This window comes from Bos indicus, chromosome X, assembly GCF_029378745.1.
Source record: "Bos indicus isolate NIAB-ARS_2022 breed Sahiwal x Tharparkar chromosome X, NIAB-ARS_B.indTharparkar_mat_pri_1.0, whole genome shotgun sequence".
Taxonomy (NCBI): Eukaryota; Metazoa; Chordata; class Mammalia; order Artiodactyla; family Bovidae; genus Bos; species Bos indicus.
In genome coordinates, this window is record NC_091789.1 from 82,730,268 (window position 1) to 82,755,632 (window position 25,365).

General features: G+C 39.7%; 1 long non-coding RNA gene across 6 annotated transcripts in view; it reads right to left on the reverse strand.

Moving 5' to 3' along the window:
* LOC109555334 (uncharacterized) overlaps positions 1-25,365 on the reverse strand; it is a 192,171-nt gene that overhangs the window by 34,723 nt on the left and 132,083 nt on the right. Inside the window, exons 5-6 of one of the 6 annotated variants that reach the window (XR_011565134.1) lie at positions 14,270-14,369; positions 10,956-14,000 (exon numbers count right to left, since the gene is read on the reverse strand). The exons of 4 other annotated variants lie outside the window; for them this stretch is intronic. This is a non-coding gene — a long non-coding RNA (uncharacterized lncRNA). Of the gene's footprint in view, positions 1-10,955; positions 14,001-14,269; positions 14,370-25,365 lie in introns of those variants that run through there. One more of the 6 variants, XR_011565133.1, reaches the window with a different exon arrangement.

The window sequence follows — 25,365 nt, forward strand, 5'->3', positions numbered from 1 at the left end:
GAAAAAACAACAAAACACAGAATACACGCCTAACCACAACCCCAGCAGAGAAGTAGCCCAGACGCTTGCATCCACCAGCAGTGAGTGGGGGCTGGACAGGGAGGCGTGGGCTGCATGCTTAGGGTAAGGACCAGGCCTGAATGCCCTGAGGACAATCTGAGGGAGTTAATGTGAGATAGCAACCCAAACTGTGGGATAGCCAGAGAGGAAAAAAAAAAAAAAGAGGACTTTCTCACAAAAGGCTCTAACCTATCATGAAGACTGGCCCACCCAGAACAAAGGATTGAATGGATGCCAAAGAAGAGCTAGCCATTTGCGTACAGGCCCCTCCCCCCTGCTGGAGGCAGGGAGGCAGGCATGTGACAGCCAGAGCGGCAAGGCAAGGGGCAATCTCAGCCCCAGAGACTGGCATCCTCCACCAAACTGTGAGGAGGCTCCCAGTTGCTAACCATGTCTTTCTGGGATCCTGAATGGTTGACATCTGCCACGAGGGTCGCAGCCTGAGATTAGCTCCCGAGAGGAGACACACAGCACAACTGAGATGGTCCTCCCAAGGCACACCTGGAAAACCAAGAGGCCAGGACTGGGAAGGTGATTAAGATGCACAGCCCACCTGGGACAGTGTGCTCACCAAGCACCTGGTTGCCTCAGCTGCTCAAACCTAAGAAGGGCAAAAAACGCAGGCCCAACCGAATCTGTGCCCTTGCAGAGTACCTGAGAACCTGAATCTGAATAGCTTAGACGTTGGAAGTGCACGAACAGTAGGGCCTGCTTTGGACAGTATCCCTGCACAGCAACCTGGAGCCTAAGCAGTATAGACCTAGAAAGCACATGCCACCATGAGCTGGGGCAAACCCAGTGTGGTCTGTACACTGTGAGCACTCCCTACACACACCAGTGATAGTTGTTTGCAGTGTTCCTCCCACCCCACAACACAACTGAACAAGTGAGCCTAAATAAGTGACCACCTTTACCCCCTTGTGTCTGGGTGGAAATTAGACACTGAAGAGACTTGCAAACAGAGGAAGCTGAAATATACAGAGAAGAGGGAACCACTCTGGAGGTGACAAGTACAACAGATCAAAACCCTGTAGACAACATTGACTAAGCACTGGAAGGGGCCTACAGACCTTGAGAAGAAGCACAAGCTGGAACAAGGAATTATCTGAAACTGAACTGACCCCACTGTCCACAACAGCTTCAGAGAAACTCTAGATATATTTTTAATATTATCATCTTTTAATTTTTTTAAGTTCTTTACTGCTCCTTTAATTTTCATTTTTATAACCTAATACTACCCTACAAAACAAAGACCCTATTTTAAAGCAAATTTCATATATATATAAAACTTTTCTTTTAAAATATTCATTTATTTGACTGCACCAGGTTTTTAGTTGCAGCATGTGGGATTTAATTCCCTTACCAAGGATTGAACATAGGCCCGCTGCATTGGGATCTTGGAGTCTTAGCCACTGGACCACCAGGGAAGTCCCTATTTTTTTATATAATTTTTGATTGATTTGGTTGTATATTTTTAATATTGTATTTTGGAGAGTCTAACCTCTACTCCATATTTCTAATCTTTGCTTTTTGGTATTTGTTATCAATTTTGTACCTTTAAGAATTTAATCTTCAAAATCCATTTTCACTTAGGGGTGTGATGACTGGCTTGATTGCTCTCCCCTTTTGACTCTCCCTTTTTTCCTCCAGCTCACCTCTACCTCCTCCATCCCCTTTCTCTTCTCTACTTAACTCTGTGAATCTCTCTGGGTGTTCCAGGCTTTGGAGAACACTTAGGGAACTGATTACTGGCTAGATTGGTCTCTCCCCTTTTGACTGCTCCTCTTCTCCTCCTGGTCACCTCTATCTCCCTCCTCCCTCTTCTCTTCTCCATATAACTCTGTGAACCTCTATGGGTGTCCCTCACTGTGGAGAATCTTTTCACCATTAACCTAGATGTTTTATCATCTGTGCTGTATGAATGGAGAAGGCTTGAGCCTTCTGTAAGAATAAGACTGAAATCCAGAGGCAGGAGGCTTAACTCCAAAACATGAGAACACTAGAGAACTCCTGGTACCAGGGAACATTAATAGACAAGAGCTCATCCAAAAGCCTTCATACCTACACTGAAACCAAGCTCCACCCAAGAGCCAACAAGTTCCAGAGCAAGACATATGATGCTAATTCTCCAGCAATGCAGGAACACAGCCCTAAGCATTAAAATACAGGCGGCCCAAAGTCACACCAAACCCACAGACACGCCAAAACTCATAGCTTGACACTTCACTGCACTCGAGAGAGAAGAGATCCAGCTCCACCCACCAGAACATAGACACAAGATCCACCAACCAGGAAACCTTGACAAGCCAATAATTCAACCCCACCCACAGGGATCAAGGTCCACAATAAAGAAGAACCACAAACTTCCAGCCTACAGAAAGGCCACCCAAAGCATAGCAATCTACACAAAATGAAAAGGCAGAGAAATATTCAGCAGATAAAGGAACATGATAAATGCACACCAAACCAAACAAGAGAAGATAGGGAGTCTATCTGAAAAAGAATTCAGAATAATGATAGTAAAGATGATCCAAAATCTTGAAAACAAAATGGAGTTACAGATAAATAGACTATAGAGACAAGGATTGAGAAGATGCAAGAAATGTTTAACAAGGACCTAGAGGAAATAAAAAATAGTCAATCAATAATGAATAATGAAATAAATGAGATTAAAAGCACTATGGAGGGAACCAACAGTAGGATAATGGAGGCAGAAGATAGGATAAGTGCGGTGGAAGATAGAATGGTGGAAATGAATGAAGCAGAGAGGAAAAAAGAAAAAAGAATTAAAAGAAATGAGGACAACCTCAGAGACCTATGGGACAATGTTAAACGCCCCAACATTCGAATCATAGGAGTCCCAGAAAAAGAAGACAAAAAGAAAGGGCATGAGAAAATATTTGAGGAGATAATAGTTGAAAACTTCCCTAATATGGGGAAGGAAATAGCCACCCAAGTCCAAGAAACCCAGAGGGTCCCAAACAGGATAAACCCAAGGCAAAACACCCCAAGACACATATTAATCAAATTAACAAAGATCAAACACAAAGAGCAACTAGTAAAAGCAGCAAGGGAAAAGCAACAAATAACACACAAGGGGATCCCCATAAGGATAACAGCTGATCTTTCAATAGGAACTCTTCAGGCCAGAAGGGAATGGCAGGACCTACTTGAAGTGATGAAAGAGAAAAACCTATAACCCAGATTACTATACCCAGCAAGGATCTCATTCAAATATGAATGAGAAATCAAAAGGTTTACAGACAAGCAAAAGCTGAGAGAATTCAACACCACCAAACCAGCTCTTCAACAAATGCTAAAGGATCTTCTCTAGACAGAAAACACAGAAAAGGTTTATAAGCTCAAACCCAAAACAACAAAGTAAATGGCAACGGGATCATACTTATCAATAATTACCTTAAATGTAAATGGTTTGAATGCTGCAACCAAAAGATACTTATCAATAATTACCTTAAATGTAAATGGTTTGAATGCTGCAACCAAAAGACAAAGACTGGCTGAATAGATACAAAAACAAGACCCCTATATATGTTGTCTACAAGAGACCCACCTCAAACCAAGGGACACATACAGACTGAAAGTGAAGGGCTGGAAAAAGATATTTCATGCAAATGGAGACCAAAAGAAAGCAGGAGTAGCAATATTCATATCAGATAAAATAGACTTTGAAATGAAGGCCAAGAAAAGAGACAAGGACACTACATAATGGTCAAAGGATCCATCCAAGAAGATATAACAATTATAAATATATATGCACCCAACATAGGAGCACTGCAACATGTAAGGCAAATGCTAACAAGTATGAAAGGGGAAATTAACACTACCACAATAATAGTGGGAGACTTTAATACCCCACTGACACCTATGGATAGATCAACCAAACAGAAAATTAGCAAGGAAACACAAACATTGAATGATATAATGGACCAGTTAGACCTAATTGATATCTATAGGAAATTTCACCCCAAAACAATGAATTTCACCTTTTTGCTCAAGTGCACACAAAACATTCTCCAGGATCCTGGGCCACAGATCTAGCCTTGGTAAATTCAAAAAGATTGAAAGCATTTCAGGCATCTTTTCTGATCACAATGTGGTAAGATTAGATGTCAACTATGGGGAAAAAACTATTAAAAATACAAACATATGGAGGCTAAACAACATGCTTCTGAATAACCAATAAATCAGAGAAGAAATCAAAACAGAAATAAAAATATGCATAGAAACAAATGAAAATGAAAACATGACAACCCAAAACCTATTGGATTCAGTAAAAGCAGTGCTAAGGGGAAGGTTCATAGCAATACAAGCTTACCTCAAGAAACAAGAGAAAAATCAAATAACTTTACACCTAAAGCAACTAGAAAAAGAAGAAATTAAGAACCCCAGGGTTAGTAGAAGAAAAGACATCATAAAAATTAGGGCATACATACGACCCAGCAATCCCACTGCTGGGCATACACACCAAGGAAACCAAAATTGAAAGAGACATGTGTACCCAAATGTTCATCGCAGCACTCTTTACAATAGCTAGCACATAGAAGCAACCTAGATGTCCATCAGCAGATGAATGGATAAGAAAGCTGTGGTACATATACACAATGGAATATTACTCTGCTATTAAAAAAAATGCATTTGAATCAGTTCTAATGAGGTAGATAAAACTGCAACCTATTACACAGAGTGAAGTAAGTCAGAAAGAAAAACACCAATACAGTATAATAACACACATATATGGAATTTAGAAAGATGGTAATGATGACCCTATATGTGAGACAGCAAAAGAGACACAGGTGTAAAGAACAGACTTTTGGACTCTGTGGGAGAAGGCGAGGGTGGGATGATTTGAGAGAATAGCATTGAAACATGTATATTACCATATGTGAAAGAGATCACCAGTCCAGGTTCGATGCATGAGACAGGGTGCTCAGGGCCAGTGCACTGGGACAACCCTGAGGGATGGGTTGGGGAGGGAGGTGGGAAGGGGGTTCAGGATGGGGGAAACATGTACACTCATGGCTGATTCATGTGAATGTATAGCAAAAAACTTTACAATATTGTAAAGTAATTAGCCTCCAATTAAAATAAATTAATTTTTTAAAAAGAACTCATTTGAATGAGTTCTAATAAAGTGAATGAAACTGGAGCTCATGGCTGATTCATGTGAATGTATGGCAAAAACCACTACAATATTGTAAAGTAATTAGTCTTCAATTAAAATTTTAAAAAAGAGAAAAACTAATTTGGTATATTAATGCATACATATGCAATCTAGAAACAAGATACTAATGAACCTATCTGCAGGGTAGCAAACGTGATGCAGATGTAGACTAGTGGACATAGCAGCGGAAGGAAAGGGTGGGATGAATTGAAAGAGTAGGAGTGAAACATATATCAGATCAGATCAGATCAATCGCTCAGTCGTGTCCAACTCTTTGCGACCCCATGAATCGCAGCACGCCAGGCCTCCCTGTCCACCACCAACTCCCAGAGTTCACTGAGACTCACGTCCATCGAGTCATTGATGCCATCCAGCCATCTCATCCTCTGTCGTCCCCTTCTCCTCTTGCTCCCAATCCCTCCCAGCATCAGAGTCTTTTCCAATGAGTCAACTCTTCGCATGAGGTGGCCAAAGTACTGGAGTTTCAGCTTTAGCATCATTTAGATAGCTAGTGGGATGCTGCTATATATCACTGGGAGCTCAGATGGGTGCTGTGTGACAACCCAGAGGGTTGGGATGGTATAAGAGGTATAAGAGGGAGGGAGGTTCAAGGGGGAGGGGACACATGTATACCTATGGCTGATTCATTTTGCTATATGGAAGAAATCAACACAATATTGTAAACTAATTATCCTCCAATTAAAAATAAACAAATAGGGACTTCCCTGGTGGTCCAGAGGTTAAGACTGCGCTCCCAATGCAGGGGACCCAAGTTCAATCCCTGGTCAAAGAACTAGATCCCACATGCTGCAAGGGTTCACATGCCACACCTAAAGATTCTGCATGTCCAAATGAATATCAAAGATACTACGGGCTGCAACTAAGACCCATTACAGCCAAATAATTTAAAAAATAAATAAATATGATTTTTATAAGTTTCAGCAAAGCAAAAAGCCTATTTGATCAATTATAGTTATATAAATTATTATCAGGCCAAGTTTACTGAAACCAGATTTTTTTATTTGCCATAATTTAGTTTTAATTTGGATATATTTGGTAGAAATGAGAGAAATTTTAGAGAGAAAAAGATAATGTTTCAATGAACATTAAATACCAGTTACACTAATGGAGGTCTGTATTTACTGACTCATTTCACAGAGAGTTCTTTGATGTTATGCTTTAAGTTAATTAAATTATTTAAAGGACACTCTAAGTTTTGTTTCTGAGGCTTATCTCAGTAATCTCTGGATGAAGATAAGATGCCCCAAGACCTGCAAGCAGGGATTATGTATACTGGAAAAGACACAATTTAAAGGATTACCAAAAAAAAAAAATAATAATAATAAAGGATTACCTCCAACCTGGACGGAAGGACTTTTTATCATGTACTCTTAACTAGCTCATGCACAGTGAAACAAGGGAAATTGACCCTTGGATTAATTGCCACTTCTATATGCCCCTGCACCAGACTGGTGACCTCAAACTCACCTTAAAACAATGCTCAAAGGAAACGACATTTAAAACAGGCCAAGAAGAAGACAACATCAGAAAATTGTTTACCCAAGATGCTGGACCTGATTCATATGATCGTTTAGTTTATACTGTTTTCTTGACTTCTTGGACTTTTGCATATGTTTTCTATCATGGACACAATCGTATGCTAATTTTAAAAAATCAATCTAATTGCTGGGTTCTGGCCAACTACCTGTATGTAATACATACCTGCTTTGACCCTGGCCATAAATATGATTTTTCCTCTAAGTTACTCAAGCTCAGTCAGAGCAACAAGCAAAAATTTAGCCAAAGAATAAAACTTCCCACAATTATGTGATGGATTTATGTGGTTAACACCAAGCTGTGGTCATTTAAGTTTTAAGGCCCTCCTTTATCTGGGAACAATCAAATTATACTAAGGATAACCAGCCTAGTAACATTGGAAAATTGGGCTGGGATCCTTATAAACAATGCCAATGTTTAAGTTCCCTGAAAGATAAAGATTGGTACAGAACAGACAAAGTTAGATGATCTGAGTATATACTGGGCTACACTTGGCCACCTGATGTGAAGAGCCAACTCACTGGAAAAGACCCTGATGCTGGGAAAGATTGAAGGCAGGAAGAGAAGGGGAAGATAGAGGATGAGATGGTTGGATGACATCACCGATTCAATGGACAAGAGTTTGAGCAAACTCTGGGAGATAGTGAAGGACAGGGAAGCATGGCGTACAGTAGACCAAGGGGTTGCAAACAGACACGACTGAGCAACTAAATAACACCTAATGGAAGTTCTTGGCTTAATTCTTACTTATGACTTTAATAATACTGCTAGCTATGTTATTTATACTTTGCCAGTTTTATAAGATTGTTGTTTCTTATATTACCAAATGTGTGACAGAGCCTCCTACAAAAATAATTTTATATTAGATCAGTGATTGTAATAGTATAACTCTAGATATGGATACAATAAGAAGGAATTTTCCCTGGACCATAACAAACTGAGTAAAACAGGTTGGCCCAGAACCCTTTGATTACTGTTGATAAGACCTAGTCCAGTAATAGCATAATGAGGAGACTATCAGTGAAACCTTCACCAAACATAGGAATGAGACTTCCTAGGACCATAAGATTGAAATGGTCAGGAAATGTCTCCCAAAGTATGGTCAAATTTCGGACCAAGAAGGGGCCCTGTCCACTACAAATTGGCACTTGCCATGGGTACTTGCTATCTGCCTCTAAAAGGATTAAATCATATGCTGCTATAGCTGCTGATCTTCAATACCCCTTGAAAGGAGTTAATTGTGTAGAGTAGAAATGAGGTACTTTGTGTTCAAGGAAAAACTGGCAGGACAGAGTTTCAGTTAGATATTTTCAGGAACTGATTTTATGAACCCAATTCTTGTATCTCCACATATACAGAAAAGCACTAAAATCCTTCATGGAGATGACTATTCCTCATGACTAGCGAAAGCTTCATGAGACTGGTAGAAACCTTCTGGAAAAGTATGTGCTTAATTGCATGTATTCTCCCTTTACCAAAATCACATATATACTGATCTTTCCTCCCTGGCTCTTTGGAACAGTTTCTTAGAGCTATCAGAGGTGCTGTATCCCAGGCTGCAGTCCTCATTTTGCTCCAAATAAAATTTAACTCACAACTTTTATGCTGTGCATTTAGTTGACACATGCCCTCAAAGGTTTATATAAGGCATTCAGCAAAGACCTTCTTTCTGAGTTTATAAATTAAACCCACAACAAAATCACTATTTTTATTTGTATTAGCCCTTGAATGTTAGTTTACAGTTTTTATTTATTAGTATGGCTCAAGTAACCCTATTGTTTTTCTTTAATATTTACTAAGGTGCAGATTTATATGCTTTGTTTATAATACCACACAGGGGACAAATTCCCCAGTGAAACATGCCTATTCCACAATATAATTAAACAAAAGAGATATAATCATCTTATTTAAGGTACATTCAAATATACCAATGTTATACACTTTCATCTCAATTCTGTCAACTTTTATATCATTGACTTTACTCTTCATTAGCTATGCTTTTTCCAGTGGTCATGTATAGATGTGAGAGTTGGACTGTGAAGAAAGCTGAGTGCCGAAGAATTGGTGCTTTTGAACTGTAGTGTTGGAGAAGACTCTTGAGAGTCCCTTGGACTGCAAGGAGATCCAACCAGTCCATTCTGAAGGAGATCAGCCCTGGGATTTCTTTGGAAGGAATGATGCTAAAGCTGAAACTCCAGTACTTTGGCCACCTCATGCGAAGAGTTGACTCATTGGAAAAGACTCTGATGCTGGGAGGGATTGGGGGCAGGAGGAAAAGGGGACGATAGAGGATGAGATGGCTGGATGGCATCCCCGACTTGATAGACGTGAGTTTGAGTGAACTCCGGGAGTTGGTGATGGACAGGGAGGCCTGGCGTGCTGCGATTCATGGGGTCGCAGAGTCGGACACGACTGAGCGACTGAACTGAACTGAACTGACTGAGGATAATATCAACAAGCTTTGCTCTTACAGGAGGAGTTTTAGGACTTCTTTTTTCTTCTTTATTTCATTTCCTGCCCATTTTATCCACTTTTATATAAAAGGCCCCAGGATCCCCGCAGGGGTGTTGAGCCAAGGAATTCAGGCTCTTTGGCCTAAGTGTTGCCTCAAATAATTGCTGGTCAGGCATCTCAGTGTAAATTTTTTTAGCCTCTTAAATATTTTAAAACTGGGATAAATAGAATGCTCTTGTCTAGCTTTCAATGCTAGGGACAAGTAGGGAGTCACTTTTGGCCCATTTAAGTAGTGTAGTAATGGCAACCCACTCCAGTGTTCTTGCCTGGAGAATCCCAGGGGCGGGGAAGTCTGGTGGGCTGCTGTCTATGGGGTCGCAAAGAGTTAGACACGACTGAAGTGACTTAGCAGCAGCAGCAGTGTAGTAATATTAAAACCTTCTGTTTTAATGACATAAATGTCCATTTTGTTTGTCCCATTTTAAATAACCATCTAAAGATTTCATTATTCACTTGAGATAATTTTTTTTTCTAATTTTATTTTATTTTTAAACTTTACATAATTGTATTAGTTTTGCCAAATATCAAAATGAATCTGCCACAGGTATACATGTGTTCCCCATCCCGAACCCTCCTCCCTCCTCCCTCCCCATACCATCCCTCTGGGCCGTCCCAGTGCACCAGCCCCAAGCATCCAGAACTTCTACCTTGGACACGTGTACCCCAATGTTCATAGCAGCACTCTTTACAATAGCCAGGACATGGAAGCAACCTAGATGTCCATCGGCAGATGAATGTATAAGAAAGCTGTGGTACATATACACAATAGAATATTACTCAGCTATTAAAAAGAATGCATTTGAATCAATTCTAATGAGGTAGATGAAACTGGAGCCTATTATACAGAGCAAGGTAAGTCAGAAAGAAAAACACCAATACAGTATATTAACGCATATATATGGAATTTAGAAAGATGTTAACGATGACTCTATATGTAAGACAGCAAAAGAGACACAGATATAAAGAACAGACTTTTGAACTCTGTGGGAGAAGGCGAGGGTGGGATGATTTGAGAAAATAGCATTGAAACATGTATATTATCATATGTGAAAGAGATCACCAGTCCAGGTTTGATGCATGAGACAGGGTGCTCAGGGTGGTGCACTGGAATGACCCTGAGGGATGGGATAGGAAGGGATGTGGGAGGGAGGGTCAGGATGGGGGACACAAGTACACCCATGGCTGATTCATGTGAATGTATGTCAAAAACCACCACAATATTATAATGAACCTCCAATTAAAATAAATTTAAAAAAGAAAAAAATTCTACCTTGTTGGAAATAGTATCTAGACTTTCCTTACAAGTTTTTCCTGTTAACATTAACTATTCTAATACTCTTATTAGCATCTGTAAGACCCACTGAGGGGAAGCAAAGACCTCAAAGGAAGCTTTCCAAGCCAGTTTTTCTTGTTTTAAACTAAAGAATTTATTAGGTTAATCATTAGATATATTTTTTCAACTTGTAATTTGATTTTTGTTTTTATAGGTACCAATAAAACAGCTGTTTATAATGAGAGTGCTCTAGATTCACTGATTTGTTAGTGTTGCCAATATTTGGCCATTAATAAAACCATTATATATATATATATATATATATATATATATATATATGTATGTATATACATATATACCATAGTGATTCAAACCACTAAGACGCAAGAGGTTTCTTCATAAGACAGTGGAGGAGGATGTAACCTAAGCAAACTCTGGAGAGTTTACTTTCATAAATAGGGTGACAGAGGTCAAGTTTTCAAAACATGTACATACAAATGCACACGTACAAAGAAAGTCCTAGGAAAGTAATTTACATCTCAAAGACACTGAGAAATGCAAGTTCCCCTTTAGAAGGCCTTTGTTTAAAGTCAGAATTCTGAACTGATATTTTTACCAAGCCAGCTTTTTAACCTTAACTGTGTATGTAATAAATGAGCTCCCTCATTTTTAGGGCAAAATATCCTTTAATTTCCAAATGAGTAAATACTGATTAATACTGATCTAAAAACCTGCGTTTGTAGGTCTGGATAGTTAATTCAAAATTCTTAGCAAATCCCAATGGATTTTGACTCAGATGGAGAAAATTCTTTAGCCAAGACTCTAAGTTCTGCTGGGGTCCAGGGTGTGTATTTAAGCACCAAGGACAGTTGACCTCTCCCTGTAATAGGTTTCACCTTAAAGGGAGATATAATCACTTCTGCTTTTTTTTTTTAATCTTCCCTTGCTGGGGAAGGGAGCAGCAGGAGGCAAAGGAGTTGGAAGAGAAAAAGATAGCATCAGAGCCAGGTAATTCAGATAGAAGAGGATACATAGGAGAAGCAGAGGACAATCAGTGCTAGTGACCTTTTTTAGTCCTCATATAGTTTAAAGCAATTTCTTGTTGGTTTCCTGCAAAGAACCCTACCATTTCCGCTTTTCGATGCTTCTAAATACCAATCAAAATAAGCATTCCATTTAGTCTATTTGATCTTATGGCTAGCTTTTTCTAATTGTGTGTGCAAAAATATCAATTTTGAAATATCAAAAGAATCCCAACTTGGCCATTTTAAGTTGAGATCTCCTTTAGTATATTTTCCCCAAATAACTAGGTACTTGCAAGTATGAGCTCCGTACATATTGTACATGAATCTGGCTGAAGTGTTAGTCAGAGGTTGATTTTCTAATGCTCCTTGTTTCTCCACTTGAGAGATTTTATTTCCCATTTTACTTGAATTCGTCAGGGATAAACTTTACAAATGAAGTTGTGTGGTGGGCCAATGTGCTCCTGTGAGCTTAACTCCTCCAAGGCATCATCCCAGCGTTGTTTCAGCTTTCTTATGTGTCTTAGTTTTCTCCCTTTAGCAGATCCAGTTTCTAGGATCGCTAAATAGCCAATTCTTATTTTAGATTCCTGGCAAGCAAGTGTTTTATTTAATGAGTGGGTTTCCATAGGGGACCACTGCACATTATGAGGACTCTCCTCCACCACTCCTGTAAATTTCTCAATTATCTGAGAAAGCTATAACCAGCCAGGAGGAGTCTTGCCCCTTTGTTTCAAAGCAAAGCTCTCATGTAACATGTTCACTTTTCAGTTCAGTTCAGTTCAGTTCAGTTGCTCAGTCATGTCCGATTCTTTGCTACCCCATGGACTCCAGCACGCCCAGCTTCCCTGTCCATCACCAACTCCCGGAACCTACTAACTCATGTCCATTGAGTCAGTGATGCCATCCAACCATCTCATCCTCTGTCATCCCCTTCTCCTCCCACCTGCAATCTTTCCTACCATCAGGGTCTTTCCAAATGAGTCAGTTCTTCACATCAGGAGGCCAAAATATTGGAGTTTCAGCTTCAGCATCAGTCCTTCCAATGAATATTTGGGACTGCTTTCCTTTAGGATAGACTGGTTGGATCTCCTTGCAGTCCAAGGGACTCTCAAGAGTCTTCTCCAACACCACAGTTCAAAAATATCAATTCTTCAACTCTCATATCCACACATGACTACTGGAAAAACCATAGCCTTGACTAGGACCTTTGCTGGCAAAGTAATGCCTCTGCTTTTTAATATGCTGTCTAGGTTGGTCATAACTTTTCTTCCAAGGATCAAGTGTCTTTTAACGTCATGGCTGCAGTCACCATCTGCAGTGGTTCTGGAGCCAAGGATCAAGTGTCTTTTAATGTCATGGCTGCAGTCACCATCTGCAGTGGTTCTGGAGCCCCCAAAAATAAAGTCTGTCACTGTTTCCACTGTTTCCCCATCTATTTGCCATGAAGTGATGGGACCAGATGATCTTAGTTTTCTGAATGTTGAGTTTTAAGCCAACTTTTTCACTCTCCTCTTTCAATTTCATCAAGGGGCTCTTTAGTTCTTCTTCATTTTTTTGCCATAAGGGTAGTGTCATCTGCGTATCTGAGCTTATTGATATTTCTCCCAGAAATCTTGATTTCAACTTGTGCTTCATCCAGCCTAGCATTTCTCATGACATACTCTCCATATTAGTTAAATAAGCAGGATGACATTATACAGCCTTGACGTACTCTTTTCCCATTTGGAACCAGTCTATTGTTCCATGTCCGGTTCTTATTGTTGCTTCTTGACCTGCATACAGATTTCTCAGGAGGCAGGTCAGGTGGTCTGGTATTCCCATCTCTTTCAGAGTTTTCCACAGTTTCTTGTGAACCACACAGTCAAAGGCTTTGGCACAGTCAATAAAGCAGAAACAGATGTTTTTCTGGAACTCTCTTGCTTTTTCGATGATCCAACAAACGTTGCCAATTTGATCTCTGGTTCCTCTGCCTTTTCTAAATCCAGCTTGAACATCTCGAAGTTCATGGTTCACATACTGTTGAAGCCTTGCTTGAAGAATTTTGAACATTACTTTACTAGCATGTGAGGTGAGTGCAATTGTGCGGTAGTTTGAGCATTCTTTGGCATTGCCTTTCTTTGGGATTGGAATGAAAACTGACTTTTTCCAGTCCTGTGGCCACTGCTGAGTTTTCCAAATTTGCTGGCATACTGAGTGCAGCACTTTCACAGCATCATCTTTTAGGATTTGAAATAGCTCACCTGGAATTCCATCACCTCCAATAGCTTTGTTTGTAGTGATGCTTCCTAAGGCCCACTTGACTTCACATTCCAGGAGGTCTGGCTCTAGGTGAGTGATCACACCATCGTAATTGTCTTCACTTTTATCCCCACAATTTCTATTAAGGCAGCTGAATTAAGGGAAAGCATCAGATCAGTTTATCTAACCACTCAGCCAAGACCACTTAAGTCTCCTACAATGGAGCCAAACACTGCTGTCTTTCAACCAGCCCTCACTCCCAGTATCTTGCCCAGTACCTGGGCAAGCATTCCCTGGTATCTCTCAACTTGGCTTCCAGTATCTTTCAACTTGGAGGGAACAAGTACCTGCTATACACTGCCCAATAAAACTCAGGATCACCAAACAATACAAGGGATCTGAGAACCAGGGAAGACTTACTCAGTTTGTCTGGAATCCCCAAGGAGGTGGAAGAGGGCTGGTACCAAGGCTTTGGTTCCTTGTGGAGTTCAGGTGAAAGAGGGAAATCCACTCTGGGTCACTTCGTTGGTTGCCATAATGGTTGAAAATAAAATTTTGCACAATATGAGAATTCTATTTAGGGCAAAATGAGGACTGCAGTCTGAGAGACCAACTTTCAGACAGCTCTGAGAAACTGCTCTGAAGAGGCAAGGGGTGGAGTCAGGTTATATGGAAATTTTGCAACAAAGGGCAGGTAGTCTGAACATCAAAACATTATTAAAGAAAACCAGATACACCAAAGGGCTTCCCTCATAGCTTGTAGCTCAGTCAGTAAAGAATCGGCCTGCAAAGCAGGAGACCCAGGTTCGATTATTGGGTCAGGAAGATCCCCTGGAGAAGGAAATGGCAACCCACTCCAATATTCTTGCCTGGAGAATCTCATGGACAGAGGAGCCTGGCAGGCTACAGTCCATGGGGTCACAAGAGTTGGACACAACTTAGCGACTAAATCACCAAGAAATTTAGTGCTGTTCTATATATGGAAAGATGCTGTCTGGGCTCATGGAAACCATTCCTTTGATATGCGCATCACCTATCTGGAGCCTGAACCCTGTGTTTACACATCCTGAGTTTCCTCAGGGCTCACTGTAGCAAGTGGCTGCAGTCTGATTGCTGCTAGATGGCAGGTATTTTTTCCTTCCTGAGTTCCCTCAGGACTCACCAGGCTCACCATCTGTCGTGGCTGCATTTGCTGGAGACTGTGACATCCTTGTTTACTGTTATGGCAAGAAATATTTCATTTCTCACTCTACATCCAGTTCCTACCCATATCCTTTGAAAGCTTTTCTCCTTCTTGTAGTCCCTAAGAAGGAGCAATATCAGATTCCCAGGACTTCCTTCCATCCCCTTCCAGAGGGTGCTCTTTTTCAGAACAAATAAAAAACAGTGGGAAAACCTCCAGAGTGAATCTTTCAGCTTTTCTTCCCCCACTCCATGAATGTATCAGGGATCCTTAATGGAGATCCCGAACCGGCCCTAGGCTCAAGAAGGAAGTAGGGACAGGAGTGGGAGTAGAGAGAAGGAAGCTCAAAGGGCAGAAAGGAAATGAGAAAGCAGGGAAGAAAACACATTCTAGGTTTGAATACCGTTCCCTTCCCACCAGCCCTACCAATAACTATACACAGACATCTATATAACTTTCTACAGACCCTACAAGTCCCAGCCTTATCAGGCAACTTCCTCTCCTAACACTCTCCCCCTTCCTCTCTTACCTTCATTTCACACTCTTTGCCATAGAAATGAAGTACACTTTACATTTCTAGGTTTTATTTCTTTTTTTTTTTTAATTGTTTTTTATTCTGGCCACTTTATAACCTCAATGAGGGTAATAAGAATTGAACCTCAAGGCTGAGAAGGATGGAGGCTCTGGAGAGGTTGAAAAGTTGTGCCACACTGGTCACACCTCATCCCCAAGTTATTATAGCTAACAAACATGAATTTAATGACTTTGAGAACACAGAGGTCATTTTAAGGGAGCACAAGAGTCTGCCTGCAACTTTCTCTTCCCCAAGGAGGGCTGTTTTCCCTTACCACTTTGCAGGCTATAGAAGATCAACCCACAGAAAGTGGCAGTGAGCACTTTGGAAGATTGGTCTACTTAATGAGATTCTAAAGTCCATATAGCCATCATTTTCTTCCTATATGTGTCTGCTGGCAAGGTTTTGTAGTGTTTGAATGCAGACATTATAACATGTGTTTTCAAATAAGGTGTCATGGCCCCATCCCCTCCCTCTAGCAGTTTCATTTTAAAGCTCTAAACCGCTATGGGTGGCAGGGGAGGAAGGAACAGTCAGGGAATTTGAGATGGACAGGTAGACACTGCTAAAGCCTTTGACTGTGTGGGTCAAAATAAACTGTGGACAATTCTTCAAGAGATGGGAATACCAGACCACCTGACCTGCCTCCTGAGAAACCTGTATGCAGGTCAAGAAGCAACAGTGAGAATTGGACATAGAACAAGGGACTGGTTCAAAATTTGGAAAGCAGTATGTCAAGGCTGTATATTGTCATCCTGCTTATTTAATTTATATGCAGAGTACTTCATGGGACATGCTGGGCTGAATGAAGCACAAGCTGGAATCAAGATTGCTGAGAGAAATATCAACAACCTCAGATAGGCAGATGACACCACCCTAATGGCAGAAAACAAAAAGGAACTAAAGAGCCTCTTGATGAAAATCAAAGAGGAGAGTGAAAAGTTGGCTTAAAACTCAATATTCAGAAAACTAAAATCATGACATCTGGTCCCATCACTTGATGGCAAATAGATGGGGGAAAATGGAAATTGTGACAGACTTTATTTTCTTGGACTCCAAATCACTGCAGAGGGTGACTGCAGCCATGAAATTAAAAGATGCTTGCTCCCTGGAAGAAAAGCTATGACAAACCTAGACAGCATATTAAAAAACAGAGACATCACTTTGCCGACAAAGGTCCATATAGTCAAAGCTGTGGGTTTTCCAGTAGTCATGTACAGATGTGAGAGTTGGATAAAGAAGTCTGAGCCCCGAGGAACTGATGCTTTTGAACTGTGGTGTTGGAAAAGATTCTTGAGAATCCCTTGGACAGCAAGGAGATCAAACCAGTCAATCCTAAAGGAAATCAACCCTAAATATTCACTGGAAGAACTGATGCTAAAGCTGAAGCTCCAATATTTTGGCCACCTGATGTGAAGAATTAACTCATTGGAAAAGACCCTGATGCTCAGAAAGACTGGAGGCAGGAGAAGAAGGGGACAACAGAGGACATGGTTGGATGCCATTGCTGATTCAGTGAACATGAGTTTGAGTAACTTTGGGAGATTGTGAAGGACAGGGAAGGCTGGTATGCTGCAGTCCATGGGGTCACAAAGAGTCGGACATGACTGGGTGACTGAACAACAACAATGTACACACTGCTATATTCAAAATGGATAATCAACAAGGACACACTATGTACCACATGGAACTCTGCTCAGTGTTGTGTGGCAGCCTGGATCAAAGAGAAGTTTAGAGGAGAATGGATACATATATATGCATGGCTGAGTCCCTTTAGTGTTCACTGGAAATTGTTACATCATTCTTAATTGCCTATAAGTGCACACATGCTCAGTTGCTCAACTGTGTCTGACTCTGCGACCACTTGAACTGCAGCTCACCAGGCTCCTCTGTCCATGGAATTTTCAAGGCAAGTATACTGGAGTGGGTTGACATTTCCTACTCCAGGGGATCTTTTTGACCCAGGGATCAAACTTGCATCTCCTGTGTCTCCTGCATTGGCAAGTGGATTCTTTATCACTGAGCTACATGGGAATATCCCAGTACAAAATAAAATGTCTAAAAAAAAGTAAAAGCTCTGAAACTCTATGGTGCATGTACTAAATTCACAAAGTTTTTATCAGGTATAAAAGAAACTGTAGGGATATTTTGTACAACTTGCAGAATATCCATGGAAGGGCAGTAATTAAATTCTGTTCCATTTGCGTGAGGGAAAAACAACTGGTGATCATTAATCTTAAGCCCATATATCTGGTCCATGGTAAAATGGCCAGGGGGCATGAAAAAGGGTGATGACTTAATCCAGGGATCAAGAGAAGCCATAAAGATGTTAAGTATCTTGACCTTTAAATTGGTTCGAAAGGATATAAAAACTGCTGTTAGTCCCACCTTGGGGGGACTCTTTACCCTCTCTCAGTGTCTATGCTGAGAGCTTTGTACTTTCCTCCTGTTTAATAAATCCTATTTGCTTGCTACTATGAGTGTTTACATGTTTGTGGATTCCATTCTTCGGCTCTGGATAAGAACTAGGATTCCCGCCTCACTAGTAGGGTTACATTTTACTCCTGGACAATACTGCTGAAGTTTTTGAAGTTTCCTTGGTTAAATCCCTTCTTTTCCCAGCTATGCTGAATTTGCATCAGAATAATGAACCTAGGGTCTCTTGATTTACTTTTGCTTGAGGGAGAGGAGGAAGTCCTTCGGCTGGAAGTGACTGAGTCTCAGGAAGCTTCTATGGAACAAAGAGGTTTCTAAATCTCTGTGCCTCCACATGCTAGAGTGTGTATGGGGAGGTGGTGAGAAAAATTGGATGGGATAGACAGCAAATCCCTCACCCCAGGTTTTGTTCAGAGGAACCCAGCATGACCATTTTAAACCTCAGATTCGCAGCAGCAGACTAAAGTGGTGCAGTGTTTTGTGCTTTGGATCTAGGGGAGAAGGTAGAAAAGCCTGTGAGAGAATGGCTTAGATAACTGCTGGTCTGATTTTGTTTGCCTGTTTAATTTAGTTAGTTCTGGTGAAATAAAAATTCATATTTTAAAGAAAGTCAAAGAAAATTTAAACAAAATTTTTCACTGCCCTTTTGCCTCATCTCTCCCTTCTATGCATTTTGTATCTGCATTATAAATTAACCAGACCTTCCCAAAGGCAGAAATACCGGCTCAACTATATACAGCAATACTCTCCTAATACTAGCAAGATAACTGTTTAGAAGATAATATATAAGGGGTCATGATGACCCACTACTTTGTTCATGCAGATCTTTACTGTGTAAACTGTCAATATACCATGTGGTATATAACCTTCTATCTCAAAAAACTATGTAACTGTGCTTTGACTTCTTAACAGATAGAACAGTTTTCAGAGCTCTCTGAAAGACTATCTCCTAGGTTATACTTTTCAGGCTGGCATGAATAAAATTTTTCACTTCTTTCATAGATGGACTATTGATTACTTTTTCATTGACATTTGCATGGCATTCCTGTCAGGATATCAGAAACACCCACCAGAGAACACCTGGAAGACACCCCTAACTGGCTCTTTGTACCAACATGGGCCCTTTGAGACTCACTGGCTTCTCCTAATATTTTGATCTCACTGTTTGAGTGATCCTAAAATTTTTATTTGAGCTGTTTAAAATTAAGACTTGGAGTCTTAAGAGGCATTGGTGCATTTTCTTAGGTACGGACCAACGGGGATCTGGGCAGGTGGTCCAGGGAAACATAGGTTGCTGGTTTTAGTTAAATTTGGCTTAACTTTAGAAAAGCAAGTTGATATATGGCCTGAACAAACCATTTGCTAGTGAAATGAGAGACTGAATTATTCTCAAAGAACAAGGGACATTTGATCCTTTCAGCCACAAGACATCCTGAGGTGATTAAGAACCAACACAAGTATCTGAGGATTAATCCTTGTGATGTTTAGCGGTCCCACAAGGAGTCTCACTACACTCATTAAGTAAATACTGCCCTTCCAGGGAGTATGACAAAGGCTAATCACCTAGTGCTCCAAGCATCCATGGCAGTTTTAGATTGTCAGAGGGAAAAACCAAGACACATAAAAGAGCTGAACTGATTGAAGGGTAACTCCTCGAGGAGCTAGACTCAGAAGTAGCACACATCCAATTAAACACATCATCCTCAGAAAGTTTATTCAGCTCATATCTCATATCTGAATTAGGCCACCAAACTAATAGTGGGAAGCTGTGCCTCGAAGGCCAAACAACTCCCAAACAAACAGGCACCTATGGGAAACCCAGCTGGGTTCATGTATAACATCAATGGAATTGACACCTTCAAGTATTTAACCAAATGGTAAGGTCTGACCAAATATAATTTGCCCCTGAGTTGGCCAAGGTGGGGCACTTTAGATTTACCTCAGTTGGTTTATTTGCAAGCTCAATTAGAAAAGTCCAGCTATAAGATCAAATAGCCAGAATAGAAAGTGTATTTTAATTGGTATTTAATCACTTTGAAAGCCTCAAAGTGAGACAATGATAAAATGGTCTCACTGCAAGAGATACAAAAAATAACCAAAAATTATTAGAAACAGTGGCCTAATAAGAAAGGAACTCAGATATCATTGCTTATTCTCCCACTCTCTTTCCTCTTCTATCTGGTTCTTCAAATTCTCTTCTGTTTGAACTTCCTTGTCCTGACCTTCCTGCTCTTCCACTTTCAATTTAAAAGGAAGAACTTATTGAGTGTAAGGGAAAGGATAAAGACAGCCCTAAAAAATAGCTGCCCCCTTTAAGGAGAAAGCTACAAGTAAAGCGGAGCTTGTTCTCATCTATATTCCTTGGACTAAGATAGAAATTAAGAACTTAACTAAGGATTTTCCATATCCTTTATAGGATCCTTTGAAATTTGCTAAATAATATGAGCTTACAGTAATAACTTATGAGCCTGGATGTTCAGACTTGTAACAGTTTATACAATTATTAGTCTCTGAAAATAATGCAAAATAATGGCTCCAAGAGATGGGTTAGAAGACACTTATAGACGATTTTCATAAACCTTCACCAGAAATACAGAGAAATTGCCCACAACCTATATTAATCTATAAGTAAAATCTTTCCAAAGGAAATAGATTGGGCAAAAATCCATCACTGTAAACAAAAGCCAGAAGAGACTTTTCTTGATTATTCCAAAAGATTTGAATATATAGTCAAACAGCATTCTGGCACCCACCCAAAGAGTTTTCTAAACCATCAGAATGATCCACTATTTTACTTGAAGGAATAGATGAATTGATATGACTGGTAAAAAGATATGGACTTGATTGAGCTACTATGTATACTAATACACTTGTCACTCTTGCCAACAAACTCTCCAAAACTTTACACAACAGAGAAAAGGAAAAAGCTGCTAAGGTAATAAATATGCAGTTACGACAGCTCAACAGTCCATTGAGACTACCTAGCCCAAATCTCAGTCAGTCTTGAAAACAACCACACCTGCCTTCGGAACCAAGCAGAACCCTGCAGGTCTCCCCTCCAAGTACAAAAGCCCCTTTCATGTTCCCTGCCCTTTGTTTGTAGAAAAGCTGAAATCTCCCAGGCCTCTGTGAGTCACAAAAAAACAAGCTCAAGTAGTTAATGATAAGGCAATAAAGCTGCAGATTCAGTATCTGATGCACATTCTTGAGTTGTTTTACAGATACTATTACTGCCACCAGAAGGAAAAAGCTAACTGCATGATAGCCAGACTTAAGCCATGACAGAAGATGCTCTATCTTGATGATGCCCTGAATCTATGTCTACCACAATTTCAAGAATTATCCTTAAGAGAATATGATTAATACTATTGCTCATAGGTATCACCTCACAACACTTAGAATGGCCATCGTTAAAAAGTCTACAAATAATAAATGCTAGATAGGATGAAGAGAAAAAGGAACTCTCCTACACTGTTGATGGAAATGTAAATCGGTGTAATCATTATGGAGAACAGTATGGAGGTTCCTTTAAAAACTAAAAATAGAGTTACCGCATGATCCTGCAATCCCACCCCTGGCCATATATCCAAAGAAAGTTCTAATTCAAAAAGATACATGAAACCCAATGTTCATACAACACTACTCACAAAGACTGCCTTGGTGGTCCTGTGATTAAGACTCTGCACTTCCACTGCAGGGGGCACGGGTCACAGTAGCCAAGATATGGAAGCAATCTAAATGTCCATTAACAGATAAATAGAGAAATAGGGAGATACACATACACACACACACACACACACACACACACACACACACACATACAATGGCATATTACACAGTAATGAAAACAGAATGAAATAATGCCATTTTTGAACCTAGAGATTATCATATTGAGCAAAGTAAGTCAGACAGAGAAAGACAAATATCATGATGTCATTTACATGTGGAATCTTTTTTTAAAAGTGGTATAAATGAACTTATTTACAAAACAGAAACAGACTCACATAGAATACAAACTTATGGTTACCAAAGGGGAAAGGTCAGAAGTAGGGACGATAACTTAGGAGTTTGCAATTAACATATACACACTATAATATATAAAATAGGTAGGCAAGGATCTAGTATACAGCACAGGGAACTATACTCAATATCTTGTAATAATCTATAATAGAAAATAATCTGAAAAAGAATATATGTATGTATGCATGTATAACTGAATCACTTTACATTTGAAACCAACACAACATTGTAAATTAGACTTCAATTAAAAATAGGAAAGGAAAAACAAAACAAAAAACACTTCTGCTCATGATAAATGTCTTTGTGGGTATCAAAATAACTGTACTTTGTTCTGCCCATATAAGTAAATGGGCAAACTAAAACTGTCAGTGAAGAGATGCTACAGAACCACATTGACATCTTCCACTCTAAGAATACAGCATCCTATGTTAGCATGAAGAAATGGACCTTCACCCATAATCCCACAAAAATGGAATGATGCTCTGACAAGTGGGGATTTGTATGCAGCTTTTGGCAAGAAAGAGCTCTTTGCTTGAAAGAGCTCTCTGCAAGAAGCCCCTTTGTTCTGTCACTTTAACAAAGTTATATTGTAACTAATCTTAAAGCAGGCACCACCATGCTCTACTCATCTCTGGCCCTATCATACCGTTCATATCTTTTGATCACACAATACTTCCCCTAACCTCTTGGTTCTTTCCATAGATCAAAGAAGTAGAAATGACAAAAAAGTAATTAACACATGCTCAGATTGTTTCCCTAGCTTCCCTTAACCTCTCAAATATCAAGGGAACTGTGTGAACAAGAAAGCATCTAAATGGCAAAAACCATCACAATATAGCAATTATCCTCCAACTAAAATAAATAAATAATATTTTTAATTAAAAAAAGAGAAAGATCAAGAGAAGTCAACAAGCCTGCATGCATTGGGGGACACAGACAAGTCAGACCCACTGTGTCTATTATTAACTGAATTACTTGCCCTTTTCCCTTTAAAACCTTTCATGACCATGCAGAATCTTGGGAGTTTGTTTTTGGAGGACTAGTCTGCATTCTCTCCAGATTGTCAGCATTCTAATTAAAAGCAACTTTTCTTTCTACCAACAACTGCCCCTTGGGTATTGACTTTCAAGTTGCAAGCCGCCAGACCTGAGTGTTGTAACTCCTTTATTGTGGAAAACCTGGACATTTTAAAAGAGACTGTCACAAATTTAAACAAGATTTAGAACAAGGCAGGATTAACAAAGAATACGGGTGCTCTGAGGATTATGAGAAGGCATTTGCTCTCCTAACTACCTTAGGGGAAACTAAAATAACAATCATATAGAAAACTTCTAAAGCCCTTGGATACATGGGGGCTACATTATTTATTCTTAATCCTACCCTTATTCATTGCCCTCTCCCTCAAAGTAAACACTGCATTCAAATGATAAGGGTTTCTAATTTACCTGTACAAGTTCTTAAACCAGAACAGTTACTTTTCAGTTAGGAACTATCATTGAAAGACATGTGTTCCTTTTGGTAAAATGTGCTCCAATTCACTTGATAGGATGAGACCTTTCAGAGGTATACAATGCCCATATTATCTTTTCACCAAAGGGTGGAATGATTTTAGATTTATAAAATTTAGATGCAGACAAGAACATAATTACCAAGAAATTGATGGCAGTGAAAACAAGAGTACAGACAGATGGAAAGAAAGTTAACCATATACTGTTACAAGTGCCTGAGGAATGGCAGTCATCCTCAGATATTAGTAAAATCAACTCAGCTATTCCAGTGGTTTTTCCAGTACTCATATACAGATGTGAGAGTTGGACTATAAAGAAGGCTGAGTGTCAAAGAATAGATGCTTTTGACAAGGGCAGCAGGGAAGGAAGGAGAGGGTGAGATGACTGGAGAAAATAGCATGAAGCATATACACTACCATATGTAAAATAGATAGCCAATGGAAATTAGCTGTATAACTCAGGGAATTCAAAGACAGCTCTGTAAAAATGTAGAGGCATGGGAAAGGGTGGGAGGTGGGAGGTGGGAGGGAGGTTTGAGGGGGAAGGGACATATGTACATATATGGCTAATTCATGTTGATGTATGGCAGAAATCAAACCAATATTGTAAAACAATTATCTCTCAATTAAAAATAAATAAATTTTTTAAAATCTTGTTTCCTTCTTCCATTTTTGTTTTTTTGTCTTCTGGGACTAATTGTTGAACTTGTAGGGGGAGTTTATTAACAGTTAAATTGGGGTAAAGTTTAAGTAGTGGACATTCTCAGGGCTGGAGATAAATAAAACTTAAAGTAGCCTGTTTAGGTGCTGAGCCAGGAAATTGATTCCCTTTGGCCTCTACTGAATCAGATTTGGAATGTCCAGGTATTTAGATAATGGCCAATTGTTTGGATAATTATGGAGTCTAATAGTTCTTAGACTAATTTCCCATATTTTTATGAATTGCCCTGAGGAAGTAAGAAATCCTCTTTCCTTTCACAGCATTCCAAAATCTTGACCCAGTCCAAAAGCTTAGAGGACTATTAGTGTAAATATTTGCTATTTGATCTTTGGCTAGTTGAAAGCCCTGATTAGAGCAATTAATTGAGCTTGTTGTGCCAACTTTGGTTCTGGTAAGTAAAAACTTTAATTATGTCAAAAGTGGACATTATTGTATATCCAGCTTGGCAATGTTCCTGTTCATCCTTTAAGTAAGATCCATCTGTAAACCAAATTAAGTCAGCATTATTGATAGGATTTCTTGTAAATCATTCCTAGGAGTAAGAAGATAATCCATTAGTAAAATGCAGTTGTGGCTGTTTTCTTTCTGTGGTTCTGGAAGCAAAGTTGTGGGGTTAAGATTAACTCCTTGAGCCAAAGTAATATTAGGCAAAGAAAACAATTATACCTTGAAAGACGTGAGTGTACTCACAGAACAGAGCTGAGTGTAATGGGAGTTTAAAGGAGATTCCACTGAATGTGGAACATAGACAGGCAAATGAGACCTGAACATGGGCTCTTAGGTAATTTTAAACAAGACAGCTGTTGTTGAAAAAACTTTGATACACCATGGGAGTTCTTTTCCCTGAATCTAGGTGGTGGCTGTACTATCCTATGGGTTGATGCTGGTCACCATGTTTCTGAGTTAACACACCTCTAGGGCATTTCCTTTATCTTCATGCTCAAAAAGAAAAAATGGTAATTTATAGTTAGGATGGCCTAAAATGTCCAAGCCTGATGCAATGAAGATTTTAAGACATCTACAGCCTTTTCTCTTTTCTATTGTCCATTCAATTAGGCTTGATTAGTTGTACTTA